The sequence below is a fragment of the Lissotriton helveticus genome, chromosome 4_1 (genome assembly GCF_964261635.1).
Source record: "Lissotriton helveticus chromosome 4_1, aLisHel1.1, whole genome shotgun sequence".
Taxonomy (NCBI): domain Eukaryota; kingdom Metazoa; phylum Chordata; class Amphibia; order Caudata; family Salamandridae; genus Lissotriton; species Lissotriton helveticus.
The window spans coordinates 1,201,887,856-1,201,910,561 of NC_136063.1; positions in this window are offsets into that span (position 1 = coordinate 1,201,887,856).

A 22,706-nucleotide genomic window follows, 5' to 3' on the forward strand; every position below is an offset into this window, starting at 1 on the left:
CAAGATGTGTTATTAAATTCTGAGTTCAGGGATACTAGATACTTCTGTCCTATCTTGTTCCTATGGGAAGAAATGCTGTTAACCACTGTAGCCAGCATCCCCCATGTTAACCTATGGAGCAAGATAGCCTTACAGTAGTGAAAAACGAAAAAGGCTGCCATTCACTACCAGAGCATGTCACCTGCACTAGTACATGCTCTACCGTTTACATACACTGCTCCCTGCCCAGGGGGGTACCTTGGGCCTTCCATAGGGGTGACTGATGTGCACAAAAAGGGAAGGGTTAGGCCTGATCAGTGGGGACACTGACCAGGAGGACATGGCAGTTCTAAACTGCCCATAGGCACTGCAGTGGCAGGCCTGAGACACCATTTTAGAGCTACTCCTGTGGGTGGCACAATCAGTGCTGCAGGCCCACCAGTAGCATTTGTCATCACCAGCCCTGGCACACCCAGTGCACTTTACTAGGGACTTCATAGTGATACAAATATGCCAAACATGTATATTCAATCAGAATAATAATTTACACAGGGAGCACTTACACTCTGGCACTGATCCGCAGTGGCAGAGTGTCCAAAGCATCTAAACCAGCAAAAACGAAATCCAGCACAGCATCAAAAATACAGGAGGTAGAGGCAAAAAGATAGGGGAAACCACGCCAAAGATGCCAGGTCTAACAATCATCATGAATGGCACCATGCACAGCGCTAGCGGGCACTGCTTCCTTTCTGCCACTCAAGTAGATTTGTACTCAAGCAGCAGCTTTCCCAACCCAAGCAAACAGTTTAAAAAATATTCTGATGGCATACCCTCAACAAAACATTAAAATAACTCCCTGAATGTAAAAAGAATCAGTTTCAGTTTCAGTTTATAAACTTTATTTCGATTTGTAAAGAAAATCACAAAAGTTGAAACAACATAGACATGAGGGCCAAATGAAACAATACAACATGATTCTAAAACAAGAGACTTATTAGTTAGGTTAGTTTAAAACTAACACCCTGTACATCCTTCATAAAACAATAAATACGTTAAAAAATACTCTAAAACAAACCCTTATTGGGCAACCTACATAAAAAATTGGCATTTGATTTTGTATATGAAGGGGAGCATAAAAACAGTACAGTAAAGTGCGTAGTGCTATATAAAAAAAATACAGAGGTATGAGACTGGACATGGACAGTTACAGGTGTTTTTTTTCAATCCATCGAATCACCCACACTCAGCCCAGGAACTTTGCTGTAGCAACCACAATCGGGCCTTCCGCTGATGTTTTTAGGATTCTGAAGGCCTCACTACTGGACCTAGTGCCCAGACTAGAACACACGGGTTTCAGCCAAGTGCGTCTGGGTTTAGAATAGGCTTGACAGACAAAAAAGATATAACCCAGTGTTTCAGTCCTGTCCGGACAGAAAGGACAATTACTGGTATTTGTGTTACACCATTTGGAGGTGAAAGTGTTTATAGGCAAGGATCCCACCCTAAACTGGTGGTATAGTTTCCTGTCTTGAGTTGAAGTAATTAAGTCCCAATACCCCTCATATTTGGGCTCGTGCTTTAATTCAAGAAAAGCTTTAGAAAGAGTAAGGCTGGAAGAAAATTCAAAGCATTTCGTGTTAATCATATTTCAATAGGCTGCCTTTAGCTTAGTTTTGCTTGGAAATACACTTCCGGCTGGGGCGGTCCACAAACGGCTCATACCCAGCTCACAAAGTATGCTTTTAACACAGCTGAACCACACAATTTTCCTGTTTACATCTAGATCCCTCACTTCTAAGAGGGCCCGGGCGTAGAGTGCGAGCTCAGAAGTCACCCAAAGTCTCCTCCAATATGCTACAAGCCTATAATGTGCCACATCCTTTATTGAGTGGCATCCAAAGTCCAAAAGAAGAGGTACTAATGGAGTGGATTGGGGAAGGCCAATTAAGGACATTAGAAATGTATTCTGACCCACCACTAAAGAATCCAAATTGGCATGTCCCCACAGCTCCACCCCATAGAGGATTGAGGCGCCAATTTTGGCATTATAAACCTGTAGCACCGGAGCTATGGGTCTGGTGTATGAGCATCTGTGCTCCTTAAGCAAGGTGCCAGAGAGTTGAGCGTGTTTGACAGAAAGGCAGTCTAATTGTGAGTTCCAGCTTAGTTGTCTGTCTATTAATACACCCAGATAGGAAAAAATCTCCGTTTGATCCAAGGACCCTCCTTTCAATCAATCAATCAATCATTTGTTAAGCGCACTACATACCCGCGAGGGCCTCAAGGTGCTGGGGAGAGGTGGGGGCCGCTACTGATTGAACTGTCAGGTCTTCAGTATCCTCCTGAAGGTCAGCAGGTCTTGGATCTGTTGTAGGCTCAGTGGGAGGGTGTTCCATGTCTTGGTGGCAAGGTGGGAGAAGGATCTCCTGCCGGTGGTTGTTCTTCGGATGCGCGGGATGGTGGTGAGTGAGAGGTCAGTGGAGCGTAGCTGGTGGTTGGGGGTGTAGAAGGAGAGCCGTCTGTTGAGGTAGGCTGGGCCAGTCTTGTGGAGTGCCTTGTGCGCCTCGATGAGGAGCTTGAAGGATATCCTCTTGTTGACAGGGAGCCAGTGTAGGTTTCTCAGGTGGGGGGTGATGTGACCGTGATATGGTACATCGAGGATCAGTCATGCCGAGGCATTTTGGATGCGTTGTAGTTGATTGATGAGCTTGGTCGGGGCTCCCGCATAGAGGGCATTTCCGTAGTCGAGTCTGCTGCTGACGAGGGCCTGGGTGACTGTCTTTCTTGTATCTGTCGGGGTCCATCTGTAGATCTTGCGGATCATGCGAAGGGTGTTGAAGCAGGAGGAGGAGATGGCGTTGACTTGCTTGGTCATTGAGAGCGCTGAGACGAGGATGATTCCCAGGTTGCGTGCATGCCTTGTCGATGGGGGTCGGGGCTGCCCCCAGTGCTGTTGGCCACCAGAAGTCGTCCCAGGCTAACGGTTGGAGCCGAGGATGAGGACCTCCGTCTTGTCCGAGTTCAGCTTCAGACGGCTGATCTTCATCCAGTCGGCAACGGCCTTCATTCCTTCATGGAGGTTGGCTTTGGCGGTGATGGGGTCCTTGGTGAGGGAGAGGATCAGTTGAGTGTCATCGGCATACGAAATTATGTTGAGGTCGTGCTGTCGGGCGACGTGTGCGAGCGGGGCCATGTAAATGTTGAACAGTGTCGGGCTGAGGGAGGATCCTTGAGGTACGCCGCAGATGATCTCAGAGGCTTCGGAACGGAACGGGGGAGGCAGACGCTCTGGGTTCTGCCAGAGAGGAAGGAGGTGGTCCATTCCAGAGCCTTGTCTCGGATCGCTTCCGCGTGGAGGCGTGTGCGTAGTGTGCAGTGGCAAGCGGTGTCAAAGGCGGTGGAGAGGTCTAGGAGGATGAGTGCTGCAGTCTCCCCATTGTCTAGCAGGGTCCTGATGTCGTCGGTGGCGGCTTTGAGGGCGGTCTCGGTGCTGTGTTGCTGCGGAACCCTGACTGGGAAAGGTCCAGCATCCTGTTCTCTTCGAGGTATCGGGTTACCTGTCTGTTAACAATTTTCTCGATAACCTTGGCAGGGAAGGGGAGCAAAGAGATAGGTCAGAAGTTCTTGAGGTCTCTTGGGTCTGCCTTGGGTTTTTTGAATAGGGCGTTGATCTCGGCGTGTTTCCAGCTCTCTGGGAAGGTCGCTGTCTCAAGGGAGAGATTGATGACGTTGCGTAGGTGGGGTGCGATGGAGCTGCTTGCTTTGTTGAAGACGTGGTGCGGGAATGGGTCTGACGGTGAGACGGAGTGGATTGTGCTCATGGTCTTGATGGTGTCATCGACACTCACGCTGGTCCAGGCTAGCAAGGGGATGTGGTTGGTGGTGTGTGGAGGGTCTGTTGTGTTGCTGTCTGTTGTGGCTGTCTGGGTGCTGAAGCTGTCGTGGATGTCTGCTATCTTGCGGTGGAAGAAGGTGGCGAGGGAGTCGCACGGGGCTTGCGACGGCGGGATGTCGTAGGTGTTGGAGCTGGGGTTGGAGAGTTCTGTCACGATGTTGAAAAGCTCTTTGCTGTCGTGTGCGTTGTTGTCGAGACGGTCTTTGAAGGAGGTCTTCTTGGCAGCCCTGATGAGGTGTTGTGGTTGCGGACGGCGTCCTTGTGTGCTGCGTGGCTGTCTGGAGTTTGTTCACTGTGCCATTTCTTCTCTAGTTTCCGGCAGGCTTGCTTGAAATCTAAGAGTTCTGGGGTGAACCAGCTGGCCCTCTTGCTGGTGTGTGTTGGCGCAGTCCTCGATCCAGCATCTGAGGTTGTAGGCAGCGACGTCGGTGTTGGAGGGTTCAGTGGGTGAACTGAGAGCAAGGTTTGCATGTAGTTGGTCTTCGGTGATTTTGCTCCAGCAGCGGCGGGGATCTGTTGAGTGCGGTGGTGTGTGGTGGGTTTCTGAAAGGTGAAGTGGATGCAGTGGTGGTCGGTCCAGAGGAGTTCGGTGGTGTGGCTGACGGAGACGTGCAGGCTTGAGGAGAAGACAGGGTCGAGCGTGTGGCCGGCAGAGTGGGTGGGCGTTGTGATGAGTTATCTCAGTCCAAGGTTAGCGAGGTTATCGATCAGGGTTGTGGAGTTGTTGTTGTTGTTCTCAATGTGAAAGTTCAGGTCTCTGAGGAGGATGTAGTCAGTGGAGGTCAGGGCGTGAGTGCTGATGAAGTCGGCGATGGAGTTGCTGAACTGGGGCGGGGTCCGGGGGGTGGGTAGACGAGGGTGCCTTTGAGGGTGGAGTTGGGGTCTGTGTGGATGTGGAAATGCATTAGTTTGGTGGTGCTGAGCGCGTCGTTGGTGCTAGTCGAGACCCTGTTGCTGTTCTTGTGGATGATGGCAACTCCTCCTCCGACTTCGTTGGTGCAGTCTCTGCGGGTGATCTTGTAGCCATGTGGGATGGCTATGGCGATGTCGGGTGCTGAGGAGTTGTTCAACCAGGTCTCTGTCAGGAAGGCGACGTCTGGGAAGGTTGTGTTGAGCAAGTCCCAGAGCTCGACGGCGTGTTTGCGTGCGGAGCGGGTGTTTAGTAGTATGCATCGGAGGTGGTTGAGGTCTTTCTTGGAGGGTGGTTTGTCGGCTCTGTGGCTGGTGTAGCTGCAGTTCCGGCAGGTGAAGGGACCGTGTGCACGCTTCGGGGTGGCCTTGAAGCAGTTGTGTGTCCGTCCGGGGTTGAGAGGGTGCAGAGTGCTGGCCTCGTAGTGGTGGCGGGTGCGGGGGCCAGGGGTTCTGGCGCTGGGCGTGGTCCAGGCACGGGCGGGCGCAGACAGGCTTGTCCTGCGCCAGCGGCACGACCCGCAGCAGCTTGCATGTGTGGGGAGGTGGGAGTGAGGAACTGCTGGGAGGAGGGAGGTGGGGGCAGCGAATGGTCAGTCAGGGGGGCGGAGCCTCAGGGGATGCAGTTGCGGGGGCGGTGAGGGTCAACGAAGGAAACAGAAGGCAAAAGGGCACAACAATTGAGGGGGAAATGAGTGGCACAGAGGGAAGAAAGATCACAAAAAGGGCAAAAAGGTCACAAGAATACAGGGGGAAACGAGTGGCACAGAAGACAAAAAGGTCAGATGAAGGGCAAAAAGATCATAGAATATAGGGGGAAACGAGTGGCACAGAGGGCAAAAGGTCACAAGAAGGGCAGAAATGTCACAAAAAACAGGGGGAAACGAGTGGCACAGAAGGAAGAAAGGTCACAGAAATGCAGGGGCAGCTAAGCAACAGAAGGCAAAAACGGGCAGAGAGACACGGGGGCCACAAGGGGAGCAGAAGGAAAAACCAGGCAGAGAGACACAGGGGCAGAGAAGGGGAGTAGAAGGGAAACCGGGCAGAGAGACACGGGGCAGCGAGGGAGAGAACGGGCACAGGCAGTGCTGTGCGGAGGGGGAGCGATCTAACTGGAAGGGTCAAGGGTCGCTCTCCTCACCGAGCAGTGGCAGGCCTATATGGGGAGGTGGGAGGGAGGAGCAGCTGGGAGACGGGAGTTGGGGGCAGCGAATGGGCAGTCAGGGGGGCGGGGATGCAGCGGCGAAAGGTGACGAAGAAAACAGGAGGCAAAGGGCACAACAATTGAAGGGGAAATGAGTGGCATAGAGGCAGAAAGGGCAAAAATGGTCACATAAAACTGGGGGAAAGGAGTGGCACAGAGGCAGAAAGGTCCCAAGAAAGTGCAGAAAATGTCATAAAAAATGGGGGGAAACGAGTGGCACAGAAGGCAGAAAGGTCACAGAAATGCAGGGGCAGCTAGGCAACAGAAAGCAAAAAACGGGCGGAGAGACACGGGGGCAGCGAAGGGAGCAGAAGGGAAAACCGGGCAAAGAGAGACACGGGGCAGCGAGGGGAGCAGAAGGGAAACTGAGCAGAGAGACACGGGGGCAGCGAGGGAGAGAACGGGCACAGGCGGGGCTGTGCGGAGGGGGAGCGACCTTCCTGGAAGGGTCAAGGGTCGCTTCCATTCTAACTTCGCCGATTACTTTTTTAGAGTTGTGCAGGATCATGTACTTTGTTTTATCAACGTTTACAATGAGGTCGTGGTCCGCACAAAACTCTTCAAATCTCAAGAGGGCACGTCAGAGTCCCTGTCTCATCTTTGAGAGAATGAGAGTGTCATTGGCGAACATTAGTGGCGGGATCTTAGTCGCAGCTAGGTATGGGGGATCTGTGGGGAGATCTTCAAAATATTTCACTACCCCATTAATGTACATGGAGAAGAGGGTGGGTGCTAGGACGCATCCCTGCCTCACCCCCTTCTCAACCGGAAACTTTTCAGTGGCACTACCCGCCGCGTCCCATCTAACCTGAGCGTAGTTGTCCGTGTGTAGTTTGACAACAAAAGCAGGATTTCCAGCGGCATACCTAACTTTAACAGGGTATACCACAACTTGGTTAGTGGGACCAAGTCAAATGCTGACTTGAGGTCTACGAAGGCTGCGTTGATAGTACCTCTCCCCAAGGTTACAGTATGCCAGTAAATAAGAATAAACTTTAAAACCTGATCCTCTGTGCTAATGCATTGCCGGAACCCCACTTGAAGATCAGCGAGGATATGACATTCCTCCATCCATGCCTGAATTCTATAAAGCACCACCCTAGTTGACACCTTTTGGATGCAGTCAATCAGGCTAATGGGCCTATAATTACCCGGTATCAAACAATCCCCTTTTTTGAGAATAGGAAGAATTACTGCTCCTGCCCAGGTACTGGGCAGCGATGCTCCCTTAGCGATGGCATTCAGTAGGAGCTGAATATACAATGCCCAGGTGTCAAGATCTTGGAGGAACAGATTCGCAGGGATACAGTCCGGCCCGGGAGCCCTACCTTTCTGGATCAGGAGGAGGGCATTTTCCACTTCTTTCTTGGTTATGTGTATGGTGGGAATTGGAGAAAACATTACAAAAATATCTTGGACGTCTGAGCCACATGCGACTGCCTTTGTACTGTAGAACCCACTGATCTGGCGCCACATGATTCGTGGGAACTTTAGTTTGGTCCCCACTCCCCCACTTCACCAGATGCCAGAATGCTGTCATATCTCTCCGGAACAAGCGTTGAGCAGGTCAGCCCAGTGATCTTCATCCAAGTCCCTTTTGGCCTGGGATTATGCTGCCTTATATGTCGACCTTTTCTTTCTTATTAGGTCACCATCTTTAGCCCTAATGGCTGCCGCTAAAGATCTATAAGCAATGCGGCAGGAAGAATTATACCAGACAGCAGCCTTCTGACATGGGGATTTAGACAATTTTTTATGTTTAGTAATAAAAAAACATTTAAGTTTGTTAAAAAGATGCTCATGAACCTGAGCAGCTCTAAGGGTGGATACATCATGCGCAGCATCGGCCTGGAGAGTAGCTATAGCGTTGGCTACCGGTGTACTCATTTGATTCACGTTGTCTACTTTAATAGCCACATTAGCCCATTTAGGGCATTGTGAGTCATTTGTAAAATGAGCTTCTACGGAGTCTACGCATGATGTCAAACCTTTTCCATGGTTTGAGTGCGGGTGCCACAAAGAAATAAGCAAAGGGTTATGGTCGCTTTCTGGGCGAGAGTGAACCTTCATGTCTGACAAGTTGGTCCAAAACTCCTTATTAACCCCTCCCATGCTCATGACGAGCTCAGCTCGTCATGAGCCATGATTCCCGTGTGCTCATGATGGGCTGAGCTCGTCATGACCGTTAGAATGCTCACACGAGGGGCTAATTCCCTTGCTGTGCGAGCGTTCTAAAGAAATGGATGTGGTCATGACAAGCTCAGCTCGTCATGAGCACACGACCACCGTGGCTCATGATGAGCTGAGCTTTTCATGAGCACAGGGGAGCTGTGCGCGTCCCCCTCCCCCCAGAAAAGCGGGGGAATCAGCCCCGCAGGCAAGGGGTTAATGATAAAATAGTCTATGCGGCTGGTAATTTGCCCACTAATATATGTTGGCATCCCAGTTTTATCTGATATGGTTCGCCCATTAGCTGCTCTCACCACATGTTCCAAACAAAATACTTTTAGTTAGAGTGCTGCACTGGACCACCTTTTTATTGGAGTAAGATCTAGAGAAGGGATCAACCATTTTTCATCCTCCTCTACACTAAAATTCATATCCTGAATGTCCAGGGGTTTGAAAGTACAGTTAAAATCTCCAGCTATTATTGTATTGTTTTGACCTCTTTGATTTGTTAAAAAAACGTTGAGAAGTGCTATGGTGTTTGAGGCCTTCCCACCTTGCAAGCCTCTGAAGTAGACATTGATGAATAGAAGTTCAGGAAGATTTCCCTGAAGTAACCTAATGATAAGAATGTCCCTATAATTAATGTAAATCTCCTCTAGCTTATATTGGAGACACTGCCTAACCCAAATTGTCAAACCCCCTTTGTGTCTACCCCGCTCACCCTCACCCTGTTCCGTATTTTAGAGAAATTGATGTAACTTGGGCGGAATACCTGGTCCACCGCCCATGTCTCTTGGAAAAACAGAATGTGTTGTTCCTCAATAAAGGTAGACCAATCAGTTGAGGCAGTTTTACTTACAAGTCCCGTGATGTTCCAGGAAGCAAGTTTTAAGCCAGCACTGTTGTCCGTAGGGACTCCAATTCTTAGATTTGGACATGGGCCACACCTTGTCACGAAGGAATCACAGCTTTTGTAGTAGAGTTATCTGTGGATACCATACCACCATCTAGTTCCCTACTGATTCCATACGAGCCTAGATTTTTGCGCTGAGTTAGTCTAAGGGTGGCGTGGGGAGGAGGAAGATCGCTTTGGGTGGGGCCCAAAACTAAGTCGCCCTCACTCAAGGGACCACTAGGGATAGGGTCTTTTCACAGGAGGACGAACAGCCTAGTCAGTCTATGTCTTCCAATTTGGAAAAAAAGTCATATATATTGTGGGTAGATACATTGTATTCATAGTTTCCCTGAGCATAAGGTGTAGTCCTATAATCGCCCTTCTCAGTTGTTAGTGTGGAGGGATTTTGATAATAAAAAAACAATGGTAGGATACTTATGTGTTCCCCACTCAGTTGCCTTCTCCCTGCCCTATCTAAGATAGTTTTCACTATTAGGGGAGACCCAAAGTTCAACACCACACACTCACCTCTACTAGTTTTTGGTGTTGTCCCTATCCATGGAATTCTGCGAATCCTTTTAAATTCCTGGAATAGATGCCTACCCAGCCTGGTTTTGTTATTTAAAAAATGAAGGGCCTTATTCCTGAGCAAAGCCCAGTGTTCCCCATTGCAGGTTGTAATGGGGGTACATTAGATAGTATAATAATGTAGGGCGTGGCATCAGGGGGTAGGTTAAGATAGTCGTTGAGGCTGGCCAATCCACCCCGAGTTGTCCCTTTGTTTTTACTTCCAGATTGTTCCCTCGTGGGGACGACCTTTGGTTGGGTAAGAAGAGTGCTACTGGGATTTGCATGGGAAGCTTGCACACCTAAATTGATGCCGGCACCGACAGCAGTAGTAGGCGAATTTGGTGCAGGGTCTAATGCTATGCTGCGATCAATAGGACCCCTAAAAGGTCCTTTGGATAAAGTGGGTTTTGGGAGGGAAAGCTGTTGCTCGATTTTAATCAATCTGGAATCAATGTCTGACAACTTGGTAAATAAGGGTTTAAGCATTGCCATACATTTTTCTGAAAATTGTATTAAAATGCGGTCTTCAGAATCAGATAGGACTTCTCGAGGACGGGCCTGGGCACTAGTATCAAGTGTACTAGAAGTACTGGTGTCTGCAACCCCATGGGAACTGGCTTTATTACCACAAACCACTCCCCTGGTTTTTGCCACTTTATTGGCCTGATGTGTGGTATGTTGCAGTCCACCCGCTTTCCTTTTCTTGGCTATGACTGTAGATGCACCCTTCCTTCCCTTTGCCTGTGTTGATCGTTGATTACGAGTAAGAATCTTGGCTCGGGGGTGGGGGAGCGGAAGTGGTGACAATAACTGGAATGGAGGGATCATCTAATAATGCTGCTGGAGACAAGGGAGCCTGTTGTGGTGTGCATTCAGCAATTGGATCCGTGATTAACAGAGGACCAACTGAGAGAACTTCTGAGGAGGCTCGTCGAGACTCTAGAGAGAGTCTCCTTTGCGTAAGCTCAATTTCATGGATAAGAACAGGTTCGGCCGTCATAAGGAATGCATCAAGTGTTCCTACGATACCATGCCCCCCAGTACCCTTGCGTCTGCCCTTGCTCATAGTTACTAGCAATCAGATAGGATGCAAAAATGACAAATGGGCAACAATTACAATTAAAGTTCAGAGGCACTAACCAAGGTCTTTGAAAGCACACAATGACCGGTGAAAGAGGGGTGGCCCTGCCCTGCCTCCTCCTGGCTTTGACGGGCACGGACGGGCCCGCCCTTGGCCTGGGCTTTGCCTGGACAGCGCCCGGGCCCACCCGCGAGAGTCCCGCACAGTGGGAGGCTCCGGGCATATTTACGTTCCTCCTGGTGCTTTGAAATGACGGTGAGGTGGTGCTCAGCCGTAAATGCTGGGAGTTGAAGTCCGGACCCGCCCGCGTGCAGTCCTGCGGGAAGGTCGTCAAAGCAGGAGCGGTGTGTGCAGCGATGTTAGTCACGTGAACCTGTGCCTGTGCCTGATAAGTAGTCGCCCAACGTGAGAAATGCCAGCAGTGAACAATGAAGACCCACGCTGCGGGAGGCTCTGAAGGAATCAACAATCAGAGCAAAAAAAGGATAATAACTATTTATACAAGCAGATTGGACATATCATCCTTCTTCAAGAAAACAAGGTTGATTCCACGCAGATCACTTCACTTATAAACAACCAATTCTCAGATGTAGCATGCTCTGCCGCGATTGGCAAGACAAATGGGGCTTTAACACTGATCACTAAGAAATTCATAATAGAATTAGTATCAAGTCTCTCAGACACACAAGGGAAATTGATTATTTCCAAACTAATACAAAATAACACTGAGGTTTTTGTGATCAACATATATGTTACCACAAAATAGGATTCCTACTTTTGGGATGAGCTTTCCACACAAACCAAGATGATACCAGACTCGGCTACTCTCATACTAACATGGCACTTCAACATATCCCTTCATCCTTCACTAGATAGGAACTCAAAGTATACATTCTTCCCTAATAAATCACAGAAGGGACTTAAAAATCTCTGTAATTAGTTTAACCTGATGGATGCATAAAGAACACAGAACCGTACGGAACCCTAAGGAAAGGGATTATGTTCTACTCCTTCCCCCATAAATCTTTCTATTCATTGATTACCTACTAATATCTGGAAATTCTATAAGTAAGGTAGATCAGACTACAATAGAACCAAAAGTGACTACTCCTGGTTAACTTTATCTATTACCAATACGGCACCAAACCTGGAACAACCACATTGGAGATTTAATGATGAGATCTTATTGTGTAAAAACAACAAACATCTTATTGAGGACTCAAAACAGAACTTCCTTATAAACAATAAAAAAATTACTCCTCGGAGCTTGTGATATGTGGATTATTAAAGGTGACAATAAGGGGAATGATTCTCAAAATAAAATCAAATATGAATGAAACAGCAAACTATTGAATCTGGAAAAAAAATCTTGAAACTAGTAAGTCAGTATGTCACTAGTAGAGACAACCTTATCCTAAATAAATTAGTGAATAAAAAATACAAATATATTGAAATTGTAAGCACTAGAGTAGGATTATGAGTTAACAAAAGTATCAGGTATGCAAATCATTAGCGTCATAGCTACATTTTAAGCCACAAATGTATGCCATTAATGCAATCAAATACAAGAAAGCCATCATGCATATCAATCTGAGTAAGATTGCAGATATTTTCAAAGATTTCTAACAAGAAGATATGGAAATAACTCTACATTAAACTATTCAAAATGAAAACAATACTTAGAAGAAGCTAGGCAGCCTACATTAACAGAACAAGAAAAGGTTGCAATAAATAGTCCAATCACTCCTGGGGACATAGAAGACACTATTAAAAGCTCACAACCAGCGAAGCACCAGGCCCTGATGGTTATAACACAACATTCTTCAAGATCTTTTCTACATCTTTAACCCCATCCCTCTTAAGACCCTACACACATTTCGCAACATCAAATCAAGTCACTGGTACACCAGCTGAGGTTATTAGCAGTAATACCAAAATATCGTAAAGATACCCTTCTCCCAGAAAATTATCAGCCAATTTCATTAATCAATCTGAATTGTAAAATGCATGTTATGATCCTATCTGATCAACTACAGAAATATATGTCTAAACTTATTAACCTCTCCCAAGTGGGATTCTTGAAAAACAGACTAGCCAGTGATAATTCTAGAATGTTGTGCCATATTACACAGAGAAAGCAAAAATAGTAAACTTTCAAACAGTAGCGACGTCATTGGATGCAGAAATAGCATTGAATAAGGTTGACTGGAAATACCTAAACCTAGCCCTGGAGAAATCCAACCTAGGCGAATCCTTGATTCTCATGATTATGGTTGTCTACCACAAATGAGTGGCGATGGTCCCTCCAGTTGAAACAGGGAACCAGAAAAGGTTGCCCCCTCTCACCACCTCTATTTCTATTAGCAATAGAATCCTATTATATACCACCTGAGAGAGGAGCAAGGCATGCCCAGCATCACATTCGATAAAACCACAATCAAAATTTCCACCTAAGTGGATGACATCTTAGTTGTCCTAATGTCATCAATCCAGGAATTCCCTGAGATTTCCGGATGCCCTTTTAATAAAGACAGGTCTGAAGTAAAACTTCTTATTAACTATGGTAACAAGGACATGGAGGGTAATTCTGGGTTGGCATGGCAATTGTGCTAAATAAAATATCTAGAACTGCAATTCACCAATAATCTTATAACCACTCTGCAGGTCAACAAAAGCTCATTACTTAACCCCTTTGCTACTAGGCCTCTTCCTCCTTTATGTTAGATTTCTTTTTGGCTATTCGATGAGTCTGCGCTTTTCCCCCAATAACATGTTGTCCACATAAGGTATCCACGTCACATTTGTGCCCTTTCTTTCAACATCCTGAGGATTTTAAAAGGTACCTAGGGTTTGTGGATTCCCCTGGAGGGGACCCAGAAATTAGCCAAAATACAGAAATGTCATTATTTTAGGTAAAAGGGGGGGGGGGGTGCTGCAGAAGAAAATGTCAGTTTTTTCCCCAAATATTGTTTCAACAAAGGGTTGTTGGTATTAAAATCACCATCTTCCCAGCTTTCAGGAACAGGCAGACTTTTGTCAAAAAAACAACATTTTCTACACAGTTTTTACATTTTACTGGGACATAGCTTATTTTTCCAATGTATTTGTGCTTTCAACTTCCTTCCAGTTAGTGGTAGAACACGGTGTAAAAGCAATAAGGGATCCCAGAAAACAATACATTTCTCAAAAGAAGACGAAATTCTGAATTTAGCAAGAGGTTATTTGTATAGATTCTTCAAGGTTTTTCTATGCAAAACTAACAGTTGGTGAAAAAAAGAAATTGAAATTGAGTTGAAAAAGACAGCCATTTCTGCCAAAGTTTTCACCTGTAACTTCTTCTAAGTATGGCAGATTTTTTAAAAAGCAATATACCATTACATTTGCTGGTCCCTTCTGTTTGTGGTGATATATAGGACTTGTAGGTTCACCAGGAACCCGAGGTACCCAGAGTCAATAACTGAGATGTGTCTTGCAATAGAGAGAGAGAAGAACTCTGTTTATTTAGACCTTAGTCTTTAAACAAAAGCAAATAAAATTCAAGGTATTATACATAGTCAATTTTTGATAAAACAATGCACAGCTTTTTTTTTTTTCATTAAAACGTATAAAAACACTCAATACATTCTACTTAAAAACTAAATCAGCTTGGGATTTTTAGGATTAAGGCTGTTCATTGTCTTCTACAATCCACCATTACCGTAAAAGATATTTAAGAACAAATATTAAAACCCATTGGACTTGACCCGCCTAAAGTTTCTCTTTTACTTTTATTATATACAAGGTAACTTGGGTTCCTCACTGCACTTCTTTGAGCTTTTCCCTGATCCTTTGATTTATTTCTTTCAGGTAGTAGCCCAGAGCTATAGCTATTTCTAGGTATTCCATTCTTAACAGTAAGTTAATTGCTTGGGCTCTCAATCTTGTGTCATATTTTATGAATATAGGTTGCAGAATCCGTTTTCTCACTTCTACATACATGAGACAATCGAGAAGGATGTGCATTATCTCACACTTAGGCCCCATACCGCACTTGCATATACCATCCGGGTACATAATTTCTGCCATGACTTTCTTTTCCGCTCGCCAGGGGATGATGCCAATTCTTATTTTTAAGATATCCCACCTAAATCCATAGTTCGGGAGTGCTTCTAGGTATGGATATCCTAAATCAGTTTCCCATATTTCTATCATGTTTTTTATTGAGTTTTTTATTTCTTACGTAAGCTAGGTCCTGCATTCTCGAGTACTCCCTTCCTTGTGCTCTAAGTGCCACAGTTGTAAAGACTACCTCTAAGGGGTTTTGGGTGTACCCACATCTAGGCAACAAATTGTCTCTTTTATCTTCCTTCTTGCCTAAGCTGCCCATCTTAGATTGCTGTGTTGGATTTCCTACTGCATCAATGTGACACCTTTTGGGCTTCCCCTAGGGATTGGTGTTTCCAAAATCTAGCCACCGCCTTTCTGGCCTGGGTATTCCACCCTATTAATCCTGTTTTGAGTCTAATTGCCTGTAGCATGGCTGACATTGGCAAGGACAGTAGTGTTTTTACAGCTTTACCTTCCTCCCGATTCCAATCCCCTTTACCACTAAAGAATAGGACCTCTGCCCCATATAGTACTTGTGGGGGGACCATGGCTGTGAAAGCTTTTAGCATGGGTTTGTGTGACATATCTCCATAGGTTTTGTTGAATTTTTTCAGACCGCAAATGGAGGAAGAGGCTTTTGCATTTTGGTTTTCTACATGTTTGTTCCATTTTATGGATGATTCAAACCATAGGCCCAGATATTTATATTATTTTACAATTTCTAATTTGGTTTTATCTAGATGCCAGCAAAAGCTCTTTGACCTTTTACCAAAGCACATAACCTTTGTTTTGTCCACATTTACTATTAGCAATTTACTCTTGTAATATTCATTAACAGCATTTAGTTTCCTCTGTAGCCCCAACTCAGTCTGGTCAGGGATGACAAGATCGTGTGCATATAATAAGCATGATACTTTCTTACCACTCATTCTGGGGCTAGCACTCTTCTCCACCTCCAATACTACCGGCAAGTCTGCTAGGAAGATTGAAAAGAGTAGAGGTGCTAACACACAGCCCTGACGTAGTCGATTATCTATGGCTATTTTCCTTGTGAGTGCCCCCTGTGTATCTTTTACTAATTGGGCCCAGTTTCCTCTATGTAGTTCTTTTATTATCACTAGTAGGTCAACTGGAATATCATATTTAAACAGGCACTCCCAAAGTTTCCCACGGTCCACTGAGTCGAAGAGTGCCCGGAAGTCGACAAAGCAACAGAACATATTTCCCCTTTGCTCTATCGACTTTACGGCCAGTGCCCAAAGTGCATAACAGTGGTCCATTGTAGAATGGCCTTAATTAAATCCTCCCTGTTCCACAGGGATAATTAGGTTTGCTTCTGCCCAGTTTTTTAATTTACCTAGCACTATTTTGGTAAAAATCTTCTCCCCAATGTCAAGTAAATCGATTAGTCTATAGTTTTTAGGACTATACATATCCCCTTTCTTGTGTATGGGCCGTATTATGGCCCCTTTCCAGGTATCGGGGAGTCTCCCAGTTTTGAGGATTATTTGGAACATATCCGCAAAGAAATTTGCCCACCAGTCTGGCTGTGTTTTAATTATCAGTGCCGGGAGGTTGTCAGGGCCTGCCGCCCTTGTGAGGTTTAAACTCTTTATCATCTTTCTAACCTCATCAACAGAAAACTTGGGTTTCATACCTACTACCAGACCGCTCCAGTCTGTGTACAGGTTATCTTCCTGATCTGTTTCTGCGCTATACAGGTTGTGTAAATATTCCTCCCAGGCAGCCTCTTCAACAATACAGTTCATTGCCCCTTGGTGGCCTTCTGCTCCTGAATTCACTAATTTCCAGAACTGGCGTAGGTTCCTTGTTTCAATCGTCTCTAGGAGTTTTAACCAACATCCTTCTTAAAATTCTCTTTTTACCCTCCTTGTTAGCATGTTATACTCTCTTTTTAGGGCCACTAAAGCATTTCCACTGGCCTGATTCCCATTTCGGGCGTACCGGCGTGACATTCTCCTGACTTCTCTTTTCTTCTCCAGGAATTCCTTTGTAAATCAGCCTGTTAGTTTCCCTATCTTTCTATTACTCACTTTGGTTTTGTTATTTCCCCCATTTCCATCTCTTAATCCTTTACAGAGTATTTGGACGACCTCCTCGATTTATCTTATATACCAGTCTAGGGTGTGTCCACTGACTGTCTGCAAATCTAAATTTTGTTGCAACCTTATTAATCTTGAGATGTATTCTTCCGTTAGTTTAGTTGTACAGCGTCTGGGGTAATCCATCTGTTGTTCTAACACTTGAGGGCGGGGTTCTACCTCCACTTCAGGAAACTCTAAGGATATGACATTATGGTCACTCCCTTCACTATTTGTAATGTTAAACCCCGAGGCTAAATGGAAATTCCAGGGTGCCAAAAAACATAGTCAATAGGGCAACTCTGTGCACCCAATTTAAAGGTTCTCTTGGCAGGACAGTCTTGGGGGCCCCTTCCGTTTAGGCAGAAGAGATTTTTAGACCCTAGGAAGTTAGCCAATCGTGTGTCCTTTGCACCTAGTATACATTCAGGGAATGTTGCCTGAGGAATGTCATACGCCTCTAGTATTTCTTGGAAACAGCAAACTACATTTTTTGTGTGTAATTTATGGTGAAAATCTCCAAGAAGTAAAATGATGTCCTTACAATACTTTTCACATAGAGAAACCAGATCCTTTTTAAACAACGCCATTTCCTCCGCATATTGCTCCATGGAGGCCCATTGCATATACACGCTTATAATCAGTATTGTATCTAGATTTGTACACTCTGATAACAGTAGTCTACAAACTAGCAGCCATTTACATTTTACAGTTATTTCCACTACTTTTTTCATAATTCTTGTAGACACCGGGGTCATTATTCCACCCGCAGGACGCCCAAATCTATTCTTCTTTGCAGGTCGCTTTAACTGGCAGAAACCATCGAAAATTAGTGTCTTGCCACATAACCAGGTCTCCAGGATACACATAATTTCTATATTTTCTCCAAGTTCATTTACATTTTTTTGTTTTTCATCATCTCCTAACCCATTTATGTTCCCGGAGACCAGTCTTATGCTATGTGGCCTACCTTTTTCCTATTCAATGTCTTCTAACCAACCTTCCTCCCCCTGCTCATCCATGAATTTCTGTGATGGACCTGCCTGCCCTAACTCCTTGCTCCAGTTCCCCCACCACTGGTCGATATTCAAATTATTTCTTATTATTTTTGTTTCCTGGGGTCTTGCCATCCTCATATTCATGCTCACATATCTTGACCTGTCTCTTTCCTAGGCCTGCGTGACATTTAAGGAAGTGTTGTCCCTGCCCTACCTTCTCATCTACGTTCTCCTCTATCAGTCTTATTCCCTCCTTCTGTAATTCATTTGCTGCTTTCTTGATCGTCTCTGTTACCAAGTTGGAGTACAGTGTCACTCTTGTAATCTCCTTCCCTTCTCTAACCTGTCTGAACCCTACTACCCTTAGGTCGTTCGTTCCAATTACTTTGAGGTTCTGACATTTTGCAAATCCTTGCAGCAATTGTGACCCCCTTTTCCTATCGAGATTTGTTCAAAGTATAACTCCATGTTCTTGTTTTTCTCTTTTCTTACCCTAGTTAGTGGGAGTATTTCTTTCATATTAACTTTATCTACTTTTTCGTTCGAACTAACAGGTCTTATCTCCCTTGTGACCCAGGCCTGCAGATTTACTCCCAGTTGCCTCGTGGCCACTTTGGGCTCAGCTAGGGGTTTATTTCTATCTAGGTTATTTTGTGTGTTCAAACACTTGAGACGGGGCGCCGGGTTTAACCGCCCTTTTGCTGTTTCCTTTTTTAGTGTAGTACTATAGTGTACAGATCCCTTTATGTCCCTTCCTTGTGAACCTCCTTCCTTTATCATCCCTGTTTCCGCGTCAATTGTTTGCTTTCTTTTGCTTACAATTTTTTTCCTTGGCCCCTTACTCTTTTGGATACTCTACTTCTATGTCCACATCTATTATGCTCTGCTCTCCTTATTATCCTCATAGGCCATTTTGATATATATACTTGGTGGCCCTCCTTGAGGTAGTTATCAGTTTGTTGCTGACCTTTCCCCTTAATGTCCCGATCTAACACTGGCCTTTTATCTACAATCTTTGGCAAGTGCTCCTTCCATAAGGACAGTTCATTACTTTCCTCCTGTATCTGTATTAGAGGCTGGATTTGTCTTACCATAGCTGGCATGCGAGCCCTTATCCCCTGCAACTCCCTCTCTATTTTGCCTAAGTAAACAGTTTGATTTTTTAACACCGTGTTATTAGACAGGGTTACTTCTACTAGACCTTGTAGGTTTTTTTGGAGAATCAACATTAGATCCAACATAGAAACCGCAGACATTGATGATAAGTCCCGATTTATATCTGGGTTTAGCTCTGGAGTTGTATTTAGTTCGTCGGCTTGCTTCAAGCTGTTATCTAGGGTTCCCAGCAGACTTTTAAAGTCCCTTCTTTACTGGCTTGTCCTGCTGCTCAGGGAGATTTCTGACGCTCTCTCCTTCCCTTCTGTGGGTATTGGGATGTCCTGTTCAATCAGGCTAACCAGGGGGCCTCTCTCTAAATTGTATGAGCAGCGTATCTATGGTGATGATGACAACCGTGAAGATGGTAGGCACCCCTGATCCAGTAATAACTGTAGGGAGTGGTTGACCAAATTAAGGGAGTCAGTACTGTGCACCTCCACCGGTAGGGAAGTACTTCCTTTCTCGCCCATGTCGGAGTTCCCGTTTACGGAAATTGATTTACTTATGGTTTTTCCGTGGGTTAGGTTTAGGTCATGTACTTGTGCCGATGTAACAACTTTTTTAAAATGTCTCCCCACGAAATTCTTCATTGCTGTGGCTCTGCCTGAAGGGTCAACCACAGCTTTGGTCTTCTTTAGCCCCTTCCTTTTCCCTTTAACTGGGGACAGGTCTATACTCCCACTGTTCCCTTCCAGGGAGCCCAAGCTTACTGTTTACGTTTGCCACCTTCGCTTTTGTCTTTGAGTTTTGTCCCGTCACTTTTTTGCCTTTTTTTGAAACCATCTTGGGGATTTTCCACCGGTGTTATTGTTACTCTTGGGGCTAATGACTCTTCCTCGTTGTATGGGATAGAAGGGGGAGTATTTTTAGTAGTTAGTTTAATCCACTGCTGGTTTTGCCTAAGTCGAGCAAGACTTATTACTTTGGCTCTTCGTATGCGCAGGAGTAGACCTCAGTGGGGTGCCAGTTCAATCACCAAATTGTTGCTGAGTTGTTGTTGACCCCCAAGCACCGGATCACCCGACTCTTCAATCAAAAGGCACCCACAATTCCACTCGACTGTTGGGGATTCACGCTAATCCTCTCCACACCCCTCACTTACCTCTGCGTGACTGACTTACTTAGCGCACCTCGTGCCCTCGCCCCGGCCCTGGCCCCGGCCGTCTGCCAACCGCTTTGCGCCGGGAGCCCCCTGCTCCACCGCATCTCTTGTGATGCTTATGGCAGTCCTCGTTTTTCTTCCATCTGGTGCTGGCTCCAAAAATGCCGGTTTGCTTCCTGCTGCTCCGCAGTTCGCGCCGCTCGCGCTGTCTCTCTCTCCCTCAACGTCTGACGTCGTACGTATGAGGGGATGGCTCTAGGGCGGAGGCAGAGGCGGGCTGTGGGCTGCGGGCTACTGGCTTCGGCACGCTCGGTCAGAACACTGCAGAGAGTGGTTGCAATTCTGTCTTTGGCAATAGTTTTTCATTGTGTACAGAGTCAATAGCAATTTATTTAGTAAAATATAAAGAGTGAAAAATAGGTCTCAAGAATACCTCTGTATTTCTGAAATGGGAACAGAATATAGAGTTTATAAGCATTAGTTATCCGTACATCTCCAAAAGTATGAGTACCCATACTAGCATGTGAATTAGAGGATATTTTTCAAAATGACTTCTTTTTTACACATTGTTCATTTGGAAGGCAGAAATGCTTTGAAAAACAATTATTAATAACATTTGTTCTACAATTCTGTGTTCTCCCAAGTCTCCCTATAAAACTGGTACCTCACTTGTGTTGGTAGCCCTAGTGCCTGTGACAGGAAACAAACCAAAACGCAGCGTGGACCCATCACATTTTTACAGTGAAAACTGACCCGTTTTTCTCATTGTGCCTAGCTGTGGAATTTGGACCCTACCTCATCTGGCACATAGGGAAACATTGCAAACATGCACATTTTTGAAAACTAGAAACCTAGTAAAAGCCAGGATGGTGTGAATTGTGTGACTCTCACCAGGTTATGTTACAGTTCAGGACAAAGACTTTATTGCGGTTTTGTATAACCATAAAAGCACATTCTTTTTAAACCAGTTACAGATCCTAGGTAAATTAGAGATATAAAATAATAACATATATTAAATTTGAGCATATTAGGATAGTGTCATTCTTTAAAAATCGTCATTACGGGATTAGATTCAAAACACGCTATAAAAATTTAAATTAAATATACCAATATATAAAATACAAAAAATAGCGCACTATCCTACCGCTCCCAAACTAATACCACAAGCTCAGCCTCCAACCCAAGCTAGAATTAAAAACTCCATAGATTACCTTTTTACCTAATAGAGAAGGTGGTGCTATACTTTGCTAAAGTTATAATCTGTTTTTAACAGATTCTTCCGAGTTATCCAGATAGAAAGCAAAAACTTTGCTATTGCCACCACGTAGACTGGGTCAACATCTGTTTTTAGGATCCTAAAGAAGGCAAGGTAATTCCTAATACCCAGATTCCTACAAAGTTGAATAATCCATTTCTGCCTAGCTTTTTTTGTATGCTGCACAGAAGAGCAGTTTGTGAAAACAAGGGTACCCCAATAATTAAACCTGGGGTTAAAGTCGTTTTTGAGGAAAAACAATGGTTTTTGGTGGCCTAAAGAGGTCCTTATATATATGGGAATTAGTAAATATTATTTGAATTAATCAAAAGATGGGAGCGTTCTTTTGTAGGATAGCGTATACAAAGCAGCTTTATTCTATTTATTAACATATATTTTAAATTTTAAACATATATTTCAGGTGCTCACATTGGTGACAAAGTGCATAAGGTGACTGAGTGGAAATTTACAAAAACTATATACAGATGCCACACACACAAGGATATATTCCACATAAATATATACAATGGGGCAAGGAATTTCCTTGATGGGGTCGACGGCGTTTCGATCTATATCAATTTAGATCATCATCAGGACATGGTGAGCTTTCTTAGGTTGGTGGAAAAATCTTCCATCCCGTAGAGGCAAAAGAGTAATTAATTTGATTGCCAACTATAATTTTGGTATCTAGTCAAGAGGGCAATTACGCAGTGGTGTTAGATAAATTTCCATAGGTTTTAGGTTTTCATGGCATCCACAGTCCAGATTCAAATGGTTAGAGTTCAAGGATTTTGGCAAGCCCGGTATAGACGATTTTAATCCTGTTATTCGGTTAATGTGTCCTCGTCCCGGCAGGAGTTAATCACCGCGTCCGCGGGTACGATCGCTCTGCCTCGCTATTCCGGCGTCTAGAAGAGCATAACATGAACTTCAGTTTCCTTCACCGGAGACATCCAGGACAAAGACGATTTGGAGCTCCCGTCTATCTATTTGTAGTTGCATATAGCGGGAGAATTCCATATCTAAATTGGAGAAACAGCTTTTTTGCTAATGTGGGTTGTATGGAATCTAGCACCTGGTCAAATTCATAATGGGACTTAAAATCCCGAAACCCATACGTGAGGCTTGTTGAATTTGCTGACCGAAGAATGTTCAATAAACTATACTCTTTTAGCGCATTTATCAGGGTTTTCTTAGTAATGGCTGGGCAGGATACTTCTGGATTAATCCAAAGGTTCTCCATGCCAATTGCACTAAGAGAGTGCTTTACAAACAATAACCAAGGAATGCTGACTGCCCCTAG